The sequence below is a fragment of the Zingiber officinale genome, chromosome 8A (genome assembly GCF_018446385.1).
Source record: "Zingiber officinale cultivar Zhangliang chromosome 8A, Zo_v1.1, whole genome shotgun sequence".
Lineage (NCBI taxonomy): Eukaryota > Viridiplantae > Streptophyta > Magnoliopsida > Zingiberales > Zingiberaceae > Zingiber > Zingiber officinale.
In genome coordinates, this window is record NC_056000.1 from 60455897 (window position 1) to 60472542 (window position 16646).

Genomic DNA, 16646 nt, shown 5'->3' on the forward strand with positions numbered 1-16646 from the left:
GTACATGGCACGCACTCTCCATTAAGAAAATAATCCTCTATAACTACCGGAGGTGGAGAAATCTCGTACAATACTCACACATACAACACTCAACACAAGAAGAAAAATACAATGAATACAAGTGTAAAACCCTCTCTTCTTGCTTACTTGTTGCTTATTGTTGCCTCTTGAACCTTGGAAGTGCACCAGCACTTGTCCCCAAGAGATTTTAAGAACTGGCTGTGAGCGTCGAGGAAGAGCGTGTGAAGATCGGGAGAAGTATTGCGGAGAAGAAGTTCGCTAACGGCTATATACCTCGCTCTCCTAGGGCTTCCAATCGATTGGGCATGCTCCCAATCGATTGCCACATCAAATCTGTGCCATACCAGCCATCCATCGATCGCTACCTGCGCAACGGTCGAATTCCATTCGATCTCCTAATCGATTGGGGAGGTTAAATCGATCGGTTAATTGATTCAACCTTCTTCTGTGCTCTCGCGTCTGCGTGAGATCACTGGCCCCAATTGATTGACCAATTGATTGGCTGATCAAGTGGGTAGCATTCTGTGCTCACGCGATGGGCTCCCAATCAATTGGTCGATAGATTGTCCCGCTACTTGTCACAACACTCACCCAATCGATCGGCTGATCTATTGGGCTTTGGTTCAATCGATCAACCGACCAATTGACACTCGCTTGACTCGCCTAAACTCAAGTCCAAGGTCCCCAATTCCAACATTCGGTTAACCGTGACTTGTTGGAACCTCATGCCTAGCATTCGGTCAACCTTGACCTGCTAGAACTTCTTCGCCAAATGTCCGATCAATCCCTTTGACCCACTTGGACTTACCGTCTCATGCCAAGTGTCCGGTCCTTCATGACCCACTTGAACTTCCACCAGATGTCCGGTCACCCTTGACCCATCTGGATTTCCTCGTACCAAGTATTTGATCAATCCTTTGACCTACTTGGACTTCCCAACACCAGGTGTCCAGTCAAACTTGACCCACCTAGATTTCCACGTGTCTGGCTTTACTCACCAGGACATTCCTTCTGCCTAGCTTCACTCACTAAGGCTTTCCATCTGTCGAGCTTCACTTAACAGGACTTTCCATCTGCTTGGCTTTCCTCACCAGGACTTTCACCTAGCTTCACTCACTAGGATTTTAACCTGGCTTCACTCACCAAGATTTTTCCACTGCCCAGCTTCACTCACTGAGACTTTCACCTGCCTACCTTCACTCACCAGGACTTTCACCAAGTTTCACTCACTAGGATTTTCCAACTGCCTAGCTTCACTCACTAGGTCTTTCACCAGGTTTCACTTACCAGGATTTCTCAATTGTCTGGCTTCACTCACCAGGACTTTCAACTGCCTAACCTCCAGTTAGGACTTTTCCAATCAAGTATTTGGTCAACCCTTTGATCTACTTGACTCTTCTTCATATATAACTAGTCAACCTTGACGAGAGGAGAATTGTATCAACAATCTTCCCAAATGGATGATTGCATATGCAATATCCATGTATTGTCTAACATCGAAACCCAAACATCAAGACTCAAGCTTGAGCCAACTCAAGCTTAGTTAACCTGGTCAACCTGACCCAGGGGATATTGCACCAACAATCTTTCCCTTTTTGATGTTTGACAATACCTTTAAGTTAGGCTAATCCATATCCTCAACTTCTTCCTCATGCCAAAGCATGAATGAGGGTTTCCTTCATTCTCTCCCTTTTCTAGAGGGCAGACTCCCTCTTAAGGTAATGAAGACATAGTATAGACCCTGTATTCTCACCCTAACTTTCCTAGAGGAGCAGCGACCTAACTTAAACCCTACATTCTCCCTCTATTGGTATATATCAAAAACTCTCCCACTGAAGAGTCACTCAGCGTTGTTCACAACTTCACTTGTTGTGTTCAACACCATAATGAAGGTCTCATACCCTTCATTATCTTCAATGTTCATCCTTGAGCATTCACCTCTTCACAGCTACAATGAAGGTCTCATACCCTTCATTGTATCTAATGCTCATCCTTGAGCATACACAACTAAACAATGAAGATATCCACTATCCATTGTGTTTAAAATGCTCAACCTTGAGCATTTACGCTAAGGAAGGATAACTACCTTCCAAGGTGTATGAAAAATTAATTTTCATGCCCTTAAAGAGTAACTCCCCCTAAAGACATGCTCGAAACTTTTGTCATTGTACCAATAATGACTTGGAATTTCTAAATTTTTAGGAAACTCAAATTTAGAAGTTTTGAGATTCAAAACTTCAATATTGAAATCAAACCTCAACCTAAACTTCTACATAGTCTTCCTTAACCAATCAATCAGTGTTTTTATCATGAAAACACCCCTAAATGTATACAAATATATGTCAAGGGGTTAGGAATGGTTACCTAGACTCAAAATTTGTTAAAAAAAAAAATACTAAAATCAGACTTTCTCAGCCAAAATCAACAATTTCAATCGATTGAAGTTGGGTCTCAATCGATTGAAACCATTTCAATCGATCCACTGATCAATTCCGCGAGCTTCTATTTGTGGAAATTGCCCTTGAATCGATCGACTGATCGATCCAGTCTGGATCAATCGATCGGTTGATCGATTCTGTGACATTCTGGTCATGGAAAATGTATTCTCAATCCATCGGCTGATTGATTGAGACCTTCCAATCGATCGGCTGATCGATTGGATTTTTGATTTCTTGAAATCCAATTTCAGAGAAATTCAGAAATGCCCTATAAATTCTACAAAATTCTAAAAATCATGAAAATTCATGTAGACATTATTTAGGGTATATACTATCATGGAAAAATAGTTTTCTATGAAAGTACTTCCTATTTTCAAAGATTAACACAAACTTGAAAACTTGTAAAAACTTTAATGTTTTCTTCTAGTTTGTGTCTAACTTTTCAATGATGTTACTATCAAAAGATAGTCTTCACCAAGATTTTCCAAAGTATATTCAAAATTATTTTCAAAACCAATATCCAACCATGTTCTTTGGACTCAATGTACATGACTTGTACATTAGCTTTCCCAATGATTGGAAAACACATAACTATGTGTTTTGATGAACCTAAAACTCAAAAAGAATGCACTAAATCAAAATCTTGAGTTTTGTTCATATATCATCCTAACATCTCACTTGTATCTAATGTGTACTAAAACACATACAAGTCACTTTATTGTTCTTTGTAAGATGTAAAGTTTAGTTTTGCCCTAAACTAGGGATCATACATATCTATCTAGGCATTTTAATTTATGAACATCCACCTAGGGTATTACTTGTTAATAAATGTCATTTGTCCTTAATTACAAGGAATTAAAAATAATGCATGATGATTTATGGCATACATCAAAATAAATGATTTTTAAAAGAAAATATACTATTGTTATATGATGTATGTATGACATGACATGATATTTTTGTGTTTTTCATAATAAAGTATGAATGCAAAATATGATGTCATGACATATGATGGACAAACAATCATGACAAATTTATATAAATAAAATACACTTGATTACCTATCTAAGTATCCTGAAACCCTAGCTAACTTAAAATTAAATCTTAAATTGCCCACTTTTTCTCAAGAAAATGTCAAACTCCCAATTTTGACATTTCTTTTGCTTTTCTTAATTTGTGCCAATTTAAATTAAGCATAATCCCTCAAGGTTTGAAACACTTTACTCTTTCAAAGAGTAATCATTTTAAATTAAGGCCTAACTTGCCCTTAACTCCCTAAGAAAATACTAAAATCTCAACTTGGCATTTCTTATCCTTTTCTCAAGTGTGCCAATTTAAATTAGGTCTAATTCCTCAAATTTTGGCACATTTTTCTCTTCCAAAGAGTAAACAATTAATCCTTTACATTTTCAAAGGTTAACAAAAACCTTGAAAATGCCTCCAAGTGTCAACTTTATTAAAGTTGGGTTAACCATCCTTTCCAAATAGAGTTGACACTCTCTAACCCATCTAAGGAGTAGAGAAAATGCTCCTAGGAACCCAAAATCTATTGGTGCTCCGTGGATAACCTTCCTAGTTACCTTCCTATTGGCCTTCCTAGGCTTCTTAGAAGCCTTGGTCACCTCCTCTAGGTCAACTCTAGGGATTCCTTCCCTTGTGACTTTCTTAGTGACTTCCTTAGACTTCTTAGAGGTCTTAGTCACATTTGTCATTGCAAAGATACTTCTAGAGATAACTTCCCTTGTATCCTTGACTTGACCCCTAGACTTAGAGTTGATTCCATAGTTATATGGAATCCTATGGTAAGAAGTTACATCATTCATAGCCTTAGGTTTGTATCCCAAACCTCTATGTCCATTGGATGATTTTTGTACTCCTTGACCTAGGTTATGCTCATTTTGTCCTTTTAGGATATTTTTAATCCTTTTTAAGGTCTTTTTCATTTTATTAAGTCTTGACCTCAAGACTTTTCTTTCCATATATCCATAGATTTTGATTTTTCTTGATTCCTATGAACATTTCTATTTTTAGGCCTATAACTAAAATTCTTAGAGTTCTTGCCTAAATTTTTATCTACCTTCCTAACCCTAGGTGTGGTATTCCTAGCATGAAGAGCCACATAATTTTCATTAATTTTATCATGCCTCCTATTTTTATGGTAAATAGCATTAAAATGATATAAGTTAGAACTAGCATACTTTTTACCATGATTTAAAGGGTTAGGTTCAATAAATGATATCTTGGGTTTTACCTTGGAAGCTCCCCCTTGACTTGTGCTTCCTCCCTTAGGCTTGGATGATTTCTTACCCTTTGGGCATTAACTCCGATAATGTCATTTTTGTTGCAAGAAAAGCACATAATATGCTCCTTGCTCTTCTTTGTTGTGGGGGCAGTCTCCTTGGGCTTCTCCTTGCCCTTAAGTGCCACTTGGCCTTTCTTCTTGGCCAATTTAGGGCACTTGCTCTTATAGTCCCATTGTTCCCTACACTCAAAGCAAATGATATGACTTTGTTATTAACAATTAGAATTGTTATACCTTTGCTTGTAGGGGTGGCATCTTCTCCTTTTGATCTGGATATAGAGGTTTCCTCTTGATCCGACAATGATGATCCTCCAATTGATTTGATTTGACTTTTGAAGGTGGAAGCTTCTTCATCTTCATCCCTTCTTGAACCGGAGATGGAGGCTTCATCTTCTTCTTCATCCTCTTGTACATGAAACAAGGAATATGCTCCCTCCTTGCTCTTTTGGTTGCACTCCTTTGAGGATGAAGCTTCTAGGACTTCTTTTTCTGATGTTGAGCATCTCTCAACCTCAGAATCCTCCTCCTCTTAGTCTTTCTCCAATGAGTTGCCCTTTTTGGATTTGTCTTGATTTGGTGTGGTGGAGGGTTCTTCATGAAACTTGGTCAATTTGCTGCAAAGCTCCTTGGCATCCTTGAATTCTCCAATTTGCTCCAAGATATTGCTCGGCAATAGATTGACCAATAGCTTGGTCACTTTATCATTGACCTCACATCTTTAGATTTGCTCTTGGCTCCACTTGCTCCTCTTAAGAATTTTACCCTTTGAATTTGTTGGAGCTTTAAAGCCTTCCATTAGAGTCAACCATTGCTCTATCTCCATTATAAAGAAGTTTTCAATTCTTGATTTTCAAGAATCAAAACTTGTCGATGTGTATGGTGGAGGCACCCTCGTGTTGAATCCGAGTCCATCTCAGAATTCCATTTGAAGTTGAGCTCTTGATGAATTCTTTGACTTAATGAATTTGCTTCAACTTCTTCACCCTCTAGCCTTTTGCCACTTCCGCAATGATTCCGGCTCTGATACCACTTGTTAGGGTCGGTTTGGTGCTAGAGAGGGGGTGAATATCTCGTCGCGCTTAGCTTGTTGATGTGCTTCTTCGATGATGTGTAGCGGAATAAACAACAAGAAACACACTCACAACGCTAACACTAAGGATTTACTTGGTATCCACCTCAAGAATAGGTGACTAATCCAAGGATCCACATATGACACGCACTCTCCACTAAGAAAATACTCCTTCTCAGTAACTACCGGAGGTGGAGAAACCTCATACAACACTCACACATACAACCTCAATACAAGAAGAAAAATACAATGAATACAAGTGTAAAACCCTCTCTTCTTACTTACTTGTTGCTTATTGTTGCCTCTTGAACCTTGGAAGTGCACCAGCACTTGTCCCCAAGAGCCTTTAAGAGCTGGCTGTGAGCGTCGAGAAAGAGCATGTGAAGATCGGGAGAAGTGTTGCGGAGAAGAAGTTTGCCAACGGCTATATACCTCACGCTCCTAGGGCTTCCAATCGATTGGGCATGCTCCCAATTGATTGTCACGTCAGATCTGCGCAATCCCAGCCATCCATCACTCGCTACCTGTGCAACGATCAAATCCCAATCGATCACCAGACCGATTGGGGAGGCTGAATCAATCGGTTGATCGATTCAGCCTTCTTCTGTGCTCTCGCGTCTGCATGAGAACACTGGCTCCAATTGATTGACCAATCGATTGGGGAGCCCAATCGATCAACTGATCGATTGGGCAGCATTCTGTGCTCGCGCAAAAGGCTCCCAATCGATCGGTCGATCGATTGGGCTGCTACCTATCGCATCACTCACCCAATCAATTGGTTGATCGATTGGGCTTTGGTTCAATCGATCAACCGATCGATTGACACCCTCTTGACTTGCCTAAACTCAAGTCCAAGGTCCTCAATTCCAACATTTGGTCAATCGCAACCTATTGGAACCTCATTCCTAGCATCCGATCAACCTTGATCTGCTAGGACTTCTTTACCAAGTGTCCGGTCAATCCCTTTGACCCATTTGGACATTTCTTCTCGTGCCAAGTGTTTGGTCAACCTCGACCCACTTGGACTTATCGTCTCGTGCCAAGTGTCTGATCCTCCAAGACCCACTTGGACTTCCACCAGATGTCCGGTCACCCTTGACCTATCTGAATTTTCTCGTGCCAAATATCCGGTCAATCCTTTGACCTACTTGGACTTCCCAACACCAGGTATCCAGTCAACCTTGACCCACCTGGATTTCCACGTGCTTGGCTTTACTCACCAAACTTTTTTTCTACCTAGCTTCACTCACTAGGGCTTTCTATCTATCTGGCTTCACTCAACAAGACTTTCCATCTTCCTGGCTTCACTCACCAGGACTTTCACCTAGCTTCACTCACTAGGGTTTTCACCTGGCTTCACTCACCAGGATTTTTTCACTGCCCGGATTCACTCACAGGGACTTTCACCTGCCTAGCTTCACTCACTAGGATTTTCCAACTGTCTAGATTCACTCACTAGGTCTTTCACCTGGCTTCACTCACCAGGATTTCCCAACTGCATGACTTCACTCACCAGGACTTTCAACCGCGTAACCTCCAGTTAGGACTTTCCCAATCAAGTATCCGGTCAACCATTTGACCTACTTGACTATTCTTCACATCTAATTGGTTAACCTTGACTAGAAGGGAATTATATAAATAATCTCCCCAAACGGACGATTGTATTTGCAATCTCCATATATTGTCAAATATCGAAACCCAAACATCAAAACTCAAGCTTGAGCCAACTCAAGCATAGTCAACCTGGTCAACCTAACGCAGGAGATATTGCACCAACACTACTTAGCCTACTATGGGTAAATCAACTATCTCTGAATCCATAACACGCATAATCGGCTAATCCCCCAACATCTGTATAGTGCGCTCAGACTATCCATCTGGCTGAGAGTAGAGAGTTGTACTAAAACAGAGCTCTATAGTCATGGTCTGCTATAAAATCTACCAAAACCATAATGTGAATCATGGATCTCCATTTGATACAATACTCAGAGATATAGCATGAGGTCTGGTAATCTCTCTACAATATAACTATGATAATTGATACAAAAAATCCATCCTACGAATCGATAGAACGTGAGCAAATTTAGTCAGCCAATCAACAATTACCTAAATTGCATCATATTCTCTCCACGTCCTAAGTAATCCTATACAAAATTCATCATAACATGCTTCCAATTCCATTCCAGTATCTGAATCTACTAAAACAACCCTACTAGTTTCTGATGTTCATCCTCCACTTGTTGACATACTAGACATCAAGCTATAAAATCCACGATGTCTTCATTCATGTCGCTGTACCAATAGAACACTCCAAGTCTCTATACATCGGATACCATCTAAATGTATCACAAATCTGGATCGGTGTGCTTCCTAGAGTAACTCCTCTCGGATAGACTGAGACTCAAGAACACACATAATCTTCCATGGAGACAATGAATCCCGCATAAATGATGCCTCCATTTTCAGCGTGAAAATGGTAGCTACAAACTCCAAATCATGAATTGGATATTTCTCTTCAAAATCTTTTATCTGTTGAGAAGCATATGGAACTACTCAACCGCGCTGCTACAAAACTGCACCTAACCCCTGGTATGATAGATCTATATAGAATACAAATCCGTCAACACTAGAAGGTGAAACTAAGATGGGTGTAGTTATCAGCTTTTCGTTTCGGCTCCTAAAACTGGTCTCACAAGCCTCTGTCTAGGAAAATTTCATTCTTTTCCTAGATAGTCTAGTCAATGGCATAACACTGCTAGAGAAACCATCAACCAATCTCCGGTAATATCTATCCAGACCAAGGAAGTTGTGAGTCTTTTGTACAGACTTCAACTACTCCCAATTGGTAACAACCTCTATCTCCTGTGGATCCACTGATATGTCCCTGCTTGAGACAATGTGTCCCTAGAATTCCCACAGAAAATAGCTTAACATGCACATTTACTAAACTTCGCATAAAGATGTTCTCGTCGAAACATCTTCAGAAATATGTGAGAATATTATTTGTGATCCACCTCGAATTAGGAATATATCACAATATTGTCAATAAAGACAATTACAACTAATCCAAAATCCCTAGAAATACCAGATCCATCGAGTCCATGAAAACATCTAAGGCGCTTAAGCCTAAATGGTAAAATCAAGAACTCATAATATAGATACAATAGACACGCTCAACCATAAGATCACTGATAACAAGTCTATAATCTGATCACCAACTACAAATCACTAAATCCATAAATATCAAGGCATACTACTCCTCATGTTACTATCAACATCAAAGACTAAATAATAGACCATCAAGTCAAATATCCACTAATAGATCATCAAAAGACAACATATCACCATATCTGATCTCACAATATCCATCAATTCCAAGCAATACTCAACATCAATCAAACATGATAACTTCCTAGTGACCAATTCAAATTATATTGGGTACTCTAATATCCATAATAAATGAATAACAATCCAAAATCCAAAGGGTCACTCAACCTTCTACTAAAAGTCTACCCATCAGAGAATATCACAACAAATCTCATAATCATACCCGTAAATGTCCTCCAATAACTGTCATCAAAATATCGAACACTCTGATCTGAGATATAGACTTTAAGACCTTTAATAAATGATCATGTGGTCAAGGTCTTGAGCTACTTATGGAGACAATGATAGTTGAGTCAACTAACCATTGTCTTGCAATATATCATACTACGATTGATCTACCTAAGGTTCAGTAACCTCTAGTGACAAGCAATGCACACAAGGGTAGAGAAGCACTATCAACAAATAGCTAACCGACATAACTATCGATCATCACTTTGCTCCTCGAAGATCATCATTTGAAACTTCCCTTCATTAATGATTGGATTTATTAGGTGTCATTCAACTAACACCACCTTCTCTGCATCATTACAGGTTATATATATATGTACCACCGAGGATATCTATCTATATCCACTCGGTCCATGAGTCAAGATCTCTCATGGAACAACATTAAGTGAGTCAGCTAACCATCACCTTATGAACCATTATACCACGATTCCTCCTTTTCTGGTTCAAGAACTCCTGACAAGCTATACCGACAGAGGTAGAGAAATATTCACTACAACATTTTTTATTTTTGGCAACGCCTCTCATTGCAACGGTTTAAAAACCGTTCTCTTAAAGTACATTAGGCAATGGTTTTTAATAGTGTTGGTTTAATAATTTTTTTTAATATGCAACGATTAAAAACCGTTCTCTAAAATACATTTATTAAAAAAATTATACTAAATAGATTAGGCAACCGTTTTTAATATTTTATTTTAAATATTGTTGCGCTACATTAGACAACGGTTTAAACTACAATATTCTTTATTTTTTTAAATAAAGTAAGGGTATGGAATTTGAATAAGGTAAAATAAAGTTGATAAATTAAGATCTTATGAGCAACAATAAAGGAAATCATCCACTAAATTTTCTACGAAATGTAGGAAAGTTAAACGAACTGGTGTAATTATTTAATAGAGGGATTAAAATGGGGATTGATGAATTATAGTTACCCTAGATTAGGGATTAAATTGCCCTAGGTATTAAAACCTAGGTATAAAAGCTTCTCAACCATTTTTCCCACACCCAGCCACTGTGCCCAAATCGCCGCTTCATCCCCTCCTCAACCCCTCGCTGGACCGATCAAGCTTGTCACCGAGCTTAGATCCCTGCTCCGGTATTTCACCACCTCGGCGACTTTGTGGGAGCATCGCAAGCGGGCATGGAGTCCAGTGACGACCACCGGCGGCTATGGCTAGGGGAAGGGGCTTCAACAGAGAATCGCGGAAGGGAAGGCAAGTATATCTCACGGTGATAGCATAAGATCTGTGAGGTATAGAGGGGTCGAAACCTAGAACGGAGAAGATGTTTGTTGTGTGTTCGTTCCAGTTAGAGCTTCTTCTTTGTTGAGTTTTCATTCGGTCATTTGGTTTGCATATGTTTCGGATTATTGATCGGTGAGGTCTGCATTGAAAGTGTTCGATTTCCTTGGAGTGCCTTTCTTGTGTTCCTACTGGCGTCCGTCGAACAGTGTGTGTGAGTTGAGGTTCGGTTTCTTCCGTGATGTCGAGGTTTCAATTCCTGTGTTCTGTTCGCTTAAATGTCTGATCGAGGTGCCGGTTTTTGATTGTGTGCCGAATGGAGCTTTGGTTACTGGTTGGTTGAATGAAACTCTATGTAGGTTCCGGCGACATTTTTCTTTGGATTTAACCGAGGATTTCGAGTTCTTTCATTCCGATTTGAGGTTTCATTTATCTCTCGCTTGGCTCGTATGGTTTCTGGTTTCCTCATGTCGGAGCAATCTATTATAGATGGTGCGAATTTGCTAGGGGATTGTTCTGTTTGGGATTTATGGGTTTTGTTAGCATAAGATGGGTTTGAACTTCGATTTTTCCTTCAGATTTGTTGATGCCGTGAGTTCTATGTAGGTTAACTGTTTGATTAAATGTCGACTTGAGATGTTAGAGGTGGAATAAGCTGCGTCTTGGTTTTTCTTTTGGGAAGCTCTGGATTTGAAGGTAGTTTTCCTCGTTGCAGACAAATTTACATCTCGTTGGATGAGTTGGTTTTGAACTTGGTTTTGTGGCTTGTGGGTTCCATGAATTTCGCTTTGAAATCTTTGTGTAGTTCCTCTCAAAACGCCTACTCTGCTGTATGATTTCTTTTACGGGTTTTGAATTGAAGATTTTGTGTAGATCTTGCTATATTGTTGGTTCAATTTCTATAATGAAGTAGAAAAATTTTAGTTGACTCATTTGGTGAAGGTGCTCTTCGTGTTGGGTAGGAGATTTAATAATCTTGTTAGTAAGTTTGTTTTCCTTGGAGATTTATTGCTGTTGGAACTTTTGTGAGGCTACGGTTTGTAGTGATTCAATAGAATGATTTGTTGCTATGGCAAATTTTCATTTGGGGGTAGGAATTTAGTTGAATTGATTACTGGTAACACTGGTAAAGTAATAGTTGCCATGAGAATTGAATACGTTCCCTTAAGCCTTAGTCTTGTATGGTAAGGTTAATTGTTATTTATCAGTCTCTTGTTGCAAATTTATATCCAAATCTGCTTACATACCTTCATATCTTGTCCTTGGTATACCTGACTAACTTGGGGTCTCGACTTTCACTGTGTTTGAAAATTGGAACAAATAGCTGGATCTATTTTGCGAAATGTTGCATCTTTTACCACCCCCTACAATTGTGATAATTACTTTGTACTGATTTTAGGCTGTTTTTATACATAATCACGTGATAAATTTCAAATGTAAATAGTCAAATTCAGTTGTGGGTATTAACCTATACTGACACATCTTTTCCTCTAGGAGTCACCTATTCTTGCCTGGTAATTAATGTGTGTAATCAAACAAAGACACCTGCTCAGGGTTTGGCAAATAGAAATTTAGGTTTGGGCTAAGAACTCATTCACGTACTAGAATTTGAGTCTGAATCTTCATGATGCAAGGCATCATCAGCGGACCATATTATGGATGACCTAGTATGTGTGTGATATTCTACCTCTGACCTTAGGTATCATTTTAGGCTCTGAATTGGTTTAAAGACTCACTTACATTAGCACAGGCCTAGAAGAAGCAATGCAAGGAGACATGCAAATTATAACCAGTAATATATAAACAGATTTGGTTGGTCATGCTATGAGTGTCACATTACAAGTATTGAATATGCACCAAACTAACATCTGTAGTGGGTTAGATAATATCAGTTCTCATTATGCACCTTATGTTTTCTTTGTAATTCTACAATATTCCTATTTTTTTGTGCTATACATATGTTTTTTTTAATATTTTCTATAATTAAATGCCTTTTCTTAGACTTGAGCAAGGCTTTGTGGTGTGCGAATGTCTAATGCTTTGCCAAAGACATTGATGCACCTAGAGACTTTAGTAACTTAACAGTGGCCAACTCGAGTTTGAGGAATACAATCTTTTGTGGTAGTCAGCTAATCTAAGGTCTACAATTGTAGTTTAATATTCTCTATTCTGCTATTTGATTCCAGACTCCATTAACCACTACTTCCCTCTAGGATTGATTTTTTCCCTCCCTGATGATGGCAAGCACCAATCTGTTGTTTCTTATCCGATTTGTCTGTATGCTATTCACTTCGCTACTACCTCCAATGCTTGACCCTTATCCAATGCAGATGATGGTATCAAGAACTCAAATGGACCTAATCTATAACTCGATGCCAAAAGAATATTGCTTTTATGATATGATATCACGCCTATTTTTTCTTATTGACAACACTTTTGTGCTCACTCAACATGAGTCATGTCATCAATATTTTTCTCAGTTACCCCTGTGATATCAGATTGTTGCTTTTATGCATTTTACTTCTGTGCTCACTCACCCCTGTGATATCAGATTGTTACTTTTATGCATTTTAGTTTCTGTGTATTTTTCTAAGTTATCAGTATGAATCCAATTATGTCATTCAACATGAGTCATGTCATCACCATGAGTAAACATTTATGTAATAATTTATTCAACATTTATAACTCTCTAGTAGCTATGATTTTTCAATTATTATTTATGATGATGGGTGAGGTCTTAATATTTTAAATTTTATATACAGGATCCTAATATGGATGGTGATCATGTGGATGAAGATCAAATGTTGGACATAGAAGCGGAAGAAGATGATGCTATATAGCTTGATTTTTTAGTACAAGTACTGATAGTGGATGAAGGTCAAATGTGGATGCAGATCAAATGTTTTGATCAGTAATGATAGATGACAAATGATTTTATATTTTGTGTGCAAAGATTTAAGTTTAAGGTAGAGAAATATTAAGACAAATGTGGATCAAGATGATGCATACTTTGTTAATTAGTATATTTGTTTGAGTATTATAATATTTTGTTTTGGATAACAACGTAATTAATTTTCTTCAATATGTATGTGGATGATTAATATATTTTGAGCATGTTTTTCTTTAATTGGTATAATTTTCTTCAATTAGTATATTTTCAGTATTAATTTTTTTTGTTGCTATCAACGACAACAGTTTTCCTCTGTTGTTATCAATAACAACGGTTTTCCTGTGTTGCAATCAAAGGCAACGGTTTTTCTTGTGTTGCAATCAAAGGCAACGGTTTTTTCTGTTGCTATCATAGATAATGGTCATAAACCGTTGCCATAGAATGATTAAAAAATCGTTGGCTATATTCATCAAAGGCTACGGTTTTTTATAGTGTTGCGAATTATTAGTAAAACCGTTGCCTAAACAAAAGGCAACGACCGACTATACCACGGTTTAAAAACCGTTGTCTAAAGAAAAGGCAACGGTTTTTATACTTTAGGCCACATTTGTTGGACGTTGCCATTGGTGAAAAATATTGTAGTGATTATTTCTCTAGAACATCAGAATCATCAACAAGAGATGCTCGGCTCCCATAAGTCATCTTTTGCATTTTCCTTCACGTGGTTCCTGGTCACGTAAAGGATAAGCAGCAACTTTTATCTTTTCCGCATCAGTACAAATCATATATCTGAATGTACTCTTCGATTTATACATCCTATAATGATTGTATATTGTAAGTATTAAGTAACTAGCTCTACACTTTTCCACATCAGTGGGGGTCATCTATCCAAATGTACCTTTTAGGTTATCCTACCAGGTACATATAGTCTATGGTCAAAATCCTCATGGAATAGGATACATCAATCCTTTATAGACTAGTCAAGTCGACAATGATATGAGGCTAATTCAGTCCATTCTATGTCGATACAAGTCATGTACTCAAATGTGTCTTCTAGGTTATCTAACCAAACACAAATAAGCCAAAGATCGAAATCTCCATGAAACAGAATAAGTCGGTCCCCTCTTAACCAAGCTAATAAGAGCAAATTAGTCCTCTACTAACTAAACCAACAAAAATGAATCAGTCATCTACTGACCAAACCAATAAAGATAAATTGGTCCTCTACTGACCAAACCAACACGAGTAAATCGATACTCTACTAACCAAGCCAACATGATATTTAGCAGATACTATCCACTACCCAACTAGTAATATCAGAAAATAATAGTACTGGTGGTATGGTAGAAGAAATCCCATGAGACTGTAATCCCTAATCTATAGTAGGAACTGATAGACCTAAACAGTGGCTGACCCAACACATGACATACATGCTACAAATAACTAGACAAGTACCAATAAAAGTGTATGATAACAGTATACAAACATACCTCCTATATCTTGGAGATGCCCCGTTACTGTCTGCTCCAAAACTCGAAAAGTCACATCGAGAAAATAAAATCACAGAATCCTAAAACACAAAAAATAGGTCTTGTAAACATGTGGCTCTGATACCAATAAATTATCATGCCCCGATGGTAAGGTTATACGGCAAAAATCGGACATCACCTTCCTTGTAGCAGTGACAAATGAAACTAATAAACATTGCCACAAGGCTACTCACAAGCAAACTACAGCCAACATGGCTAGATGTAAACACAACCACAGTTTATAAGCGGCCCACACGACTGGAAGTAAACACAACCACGCAGTTTATAAGCAGCCCACACGGCTATAGCAAAACACAACGGAAATCACAAAATAACAATCACAAAACCACAATACAACTAACTGCGAGTCGGCTCGGGTTGACACAATAGCATCAAACCAAATATAAGAAACCACAAAGTTGAACTCCATACAAAAGATACATAGACACAAACAAATCCAAAGCCAATAATCTGAATGGAAATAATAATAGAAAAGTCGCTCGATGTGACATGGGACTGGCGGACAAGATCTCCAGGCGACTCCATAAATCCTTTACCTATAACTTGGCAAAAGAAAACCGGTTTATCGAATGGTGAGTGCTGGGACTCAGCGGGTAATAGATAGATAGTGCATGAACATAATAAACAACTAGAGATACAAGGTATACAGTCTCGTAGGGAAAATAGCATATACTACAGTGATATCATAATAAATGTCCATACCTAAAACCATATCCTAGGCTACTAATAAAAAGTCAGGAGTAGTAAAGATCTACTACAGTATTGCTCATAACTACAAGGATATCATGTGAGGTATATACATACTACTAACAAGTCAGCCAGTGTCTAAGCACATGCAAAAGGTATATAACAAAACATATGTAAGCATATCACATTGATATAAAAAAAAATAATTGCATAAGTAAGCAATCAATAGCATCTACAGGTATAATAATAACAACGTATGCATGGATGGTCACTCGGCCCACCCCTCTGCACCACGACCCCCGTATGGTCAAGAGGCCGGATCGATGACAACTGTACACACTCAAAGGGTGCCACTACTCTCGAGTAATTGAGTGGACAGGTGTTGAGTAACTATCTAGTTACATAGCTAAGGGGTCCCTGCTACTCACAACTCCAACTACCACTACCCATAAGTGGCCGAGTGTGGCACGACAGGATAAGCAAAATCTGCTTCAGCTACCACTATCCATGACTGGTCGAGCGTGCGACTCTAGTCAATGACCCTCTCAACCACAAGGGAGACATGGTCTCTAGCATGCATACAATGAAATGATGTGCAAGATGCAACAATCATCACATATATAAACAAAATCAAGTATGCTACATGAAGCCAACATGCTCAACAAGATATATGAATAAACAGCAATCAAAGCAAGTAAGTATGGTATCTAGTATCCATATTGTTAGTTAGAGCCCTAGAGCCAATCATTTGATGATTGTTGTATGGACTCATTGTATCATATTCTTATATATAAAGGCATTTGGTTTTTTGGTTATTATGCTTACTTGTATTGGTG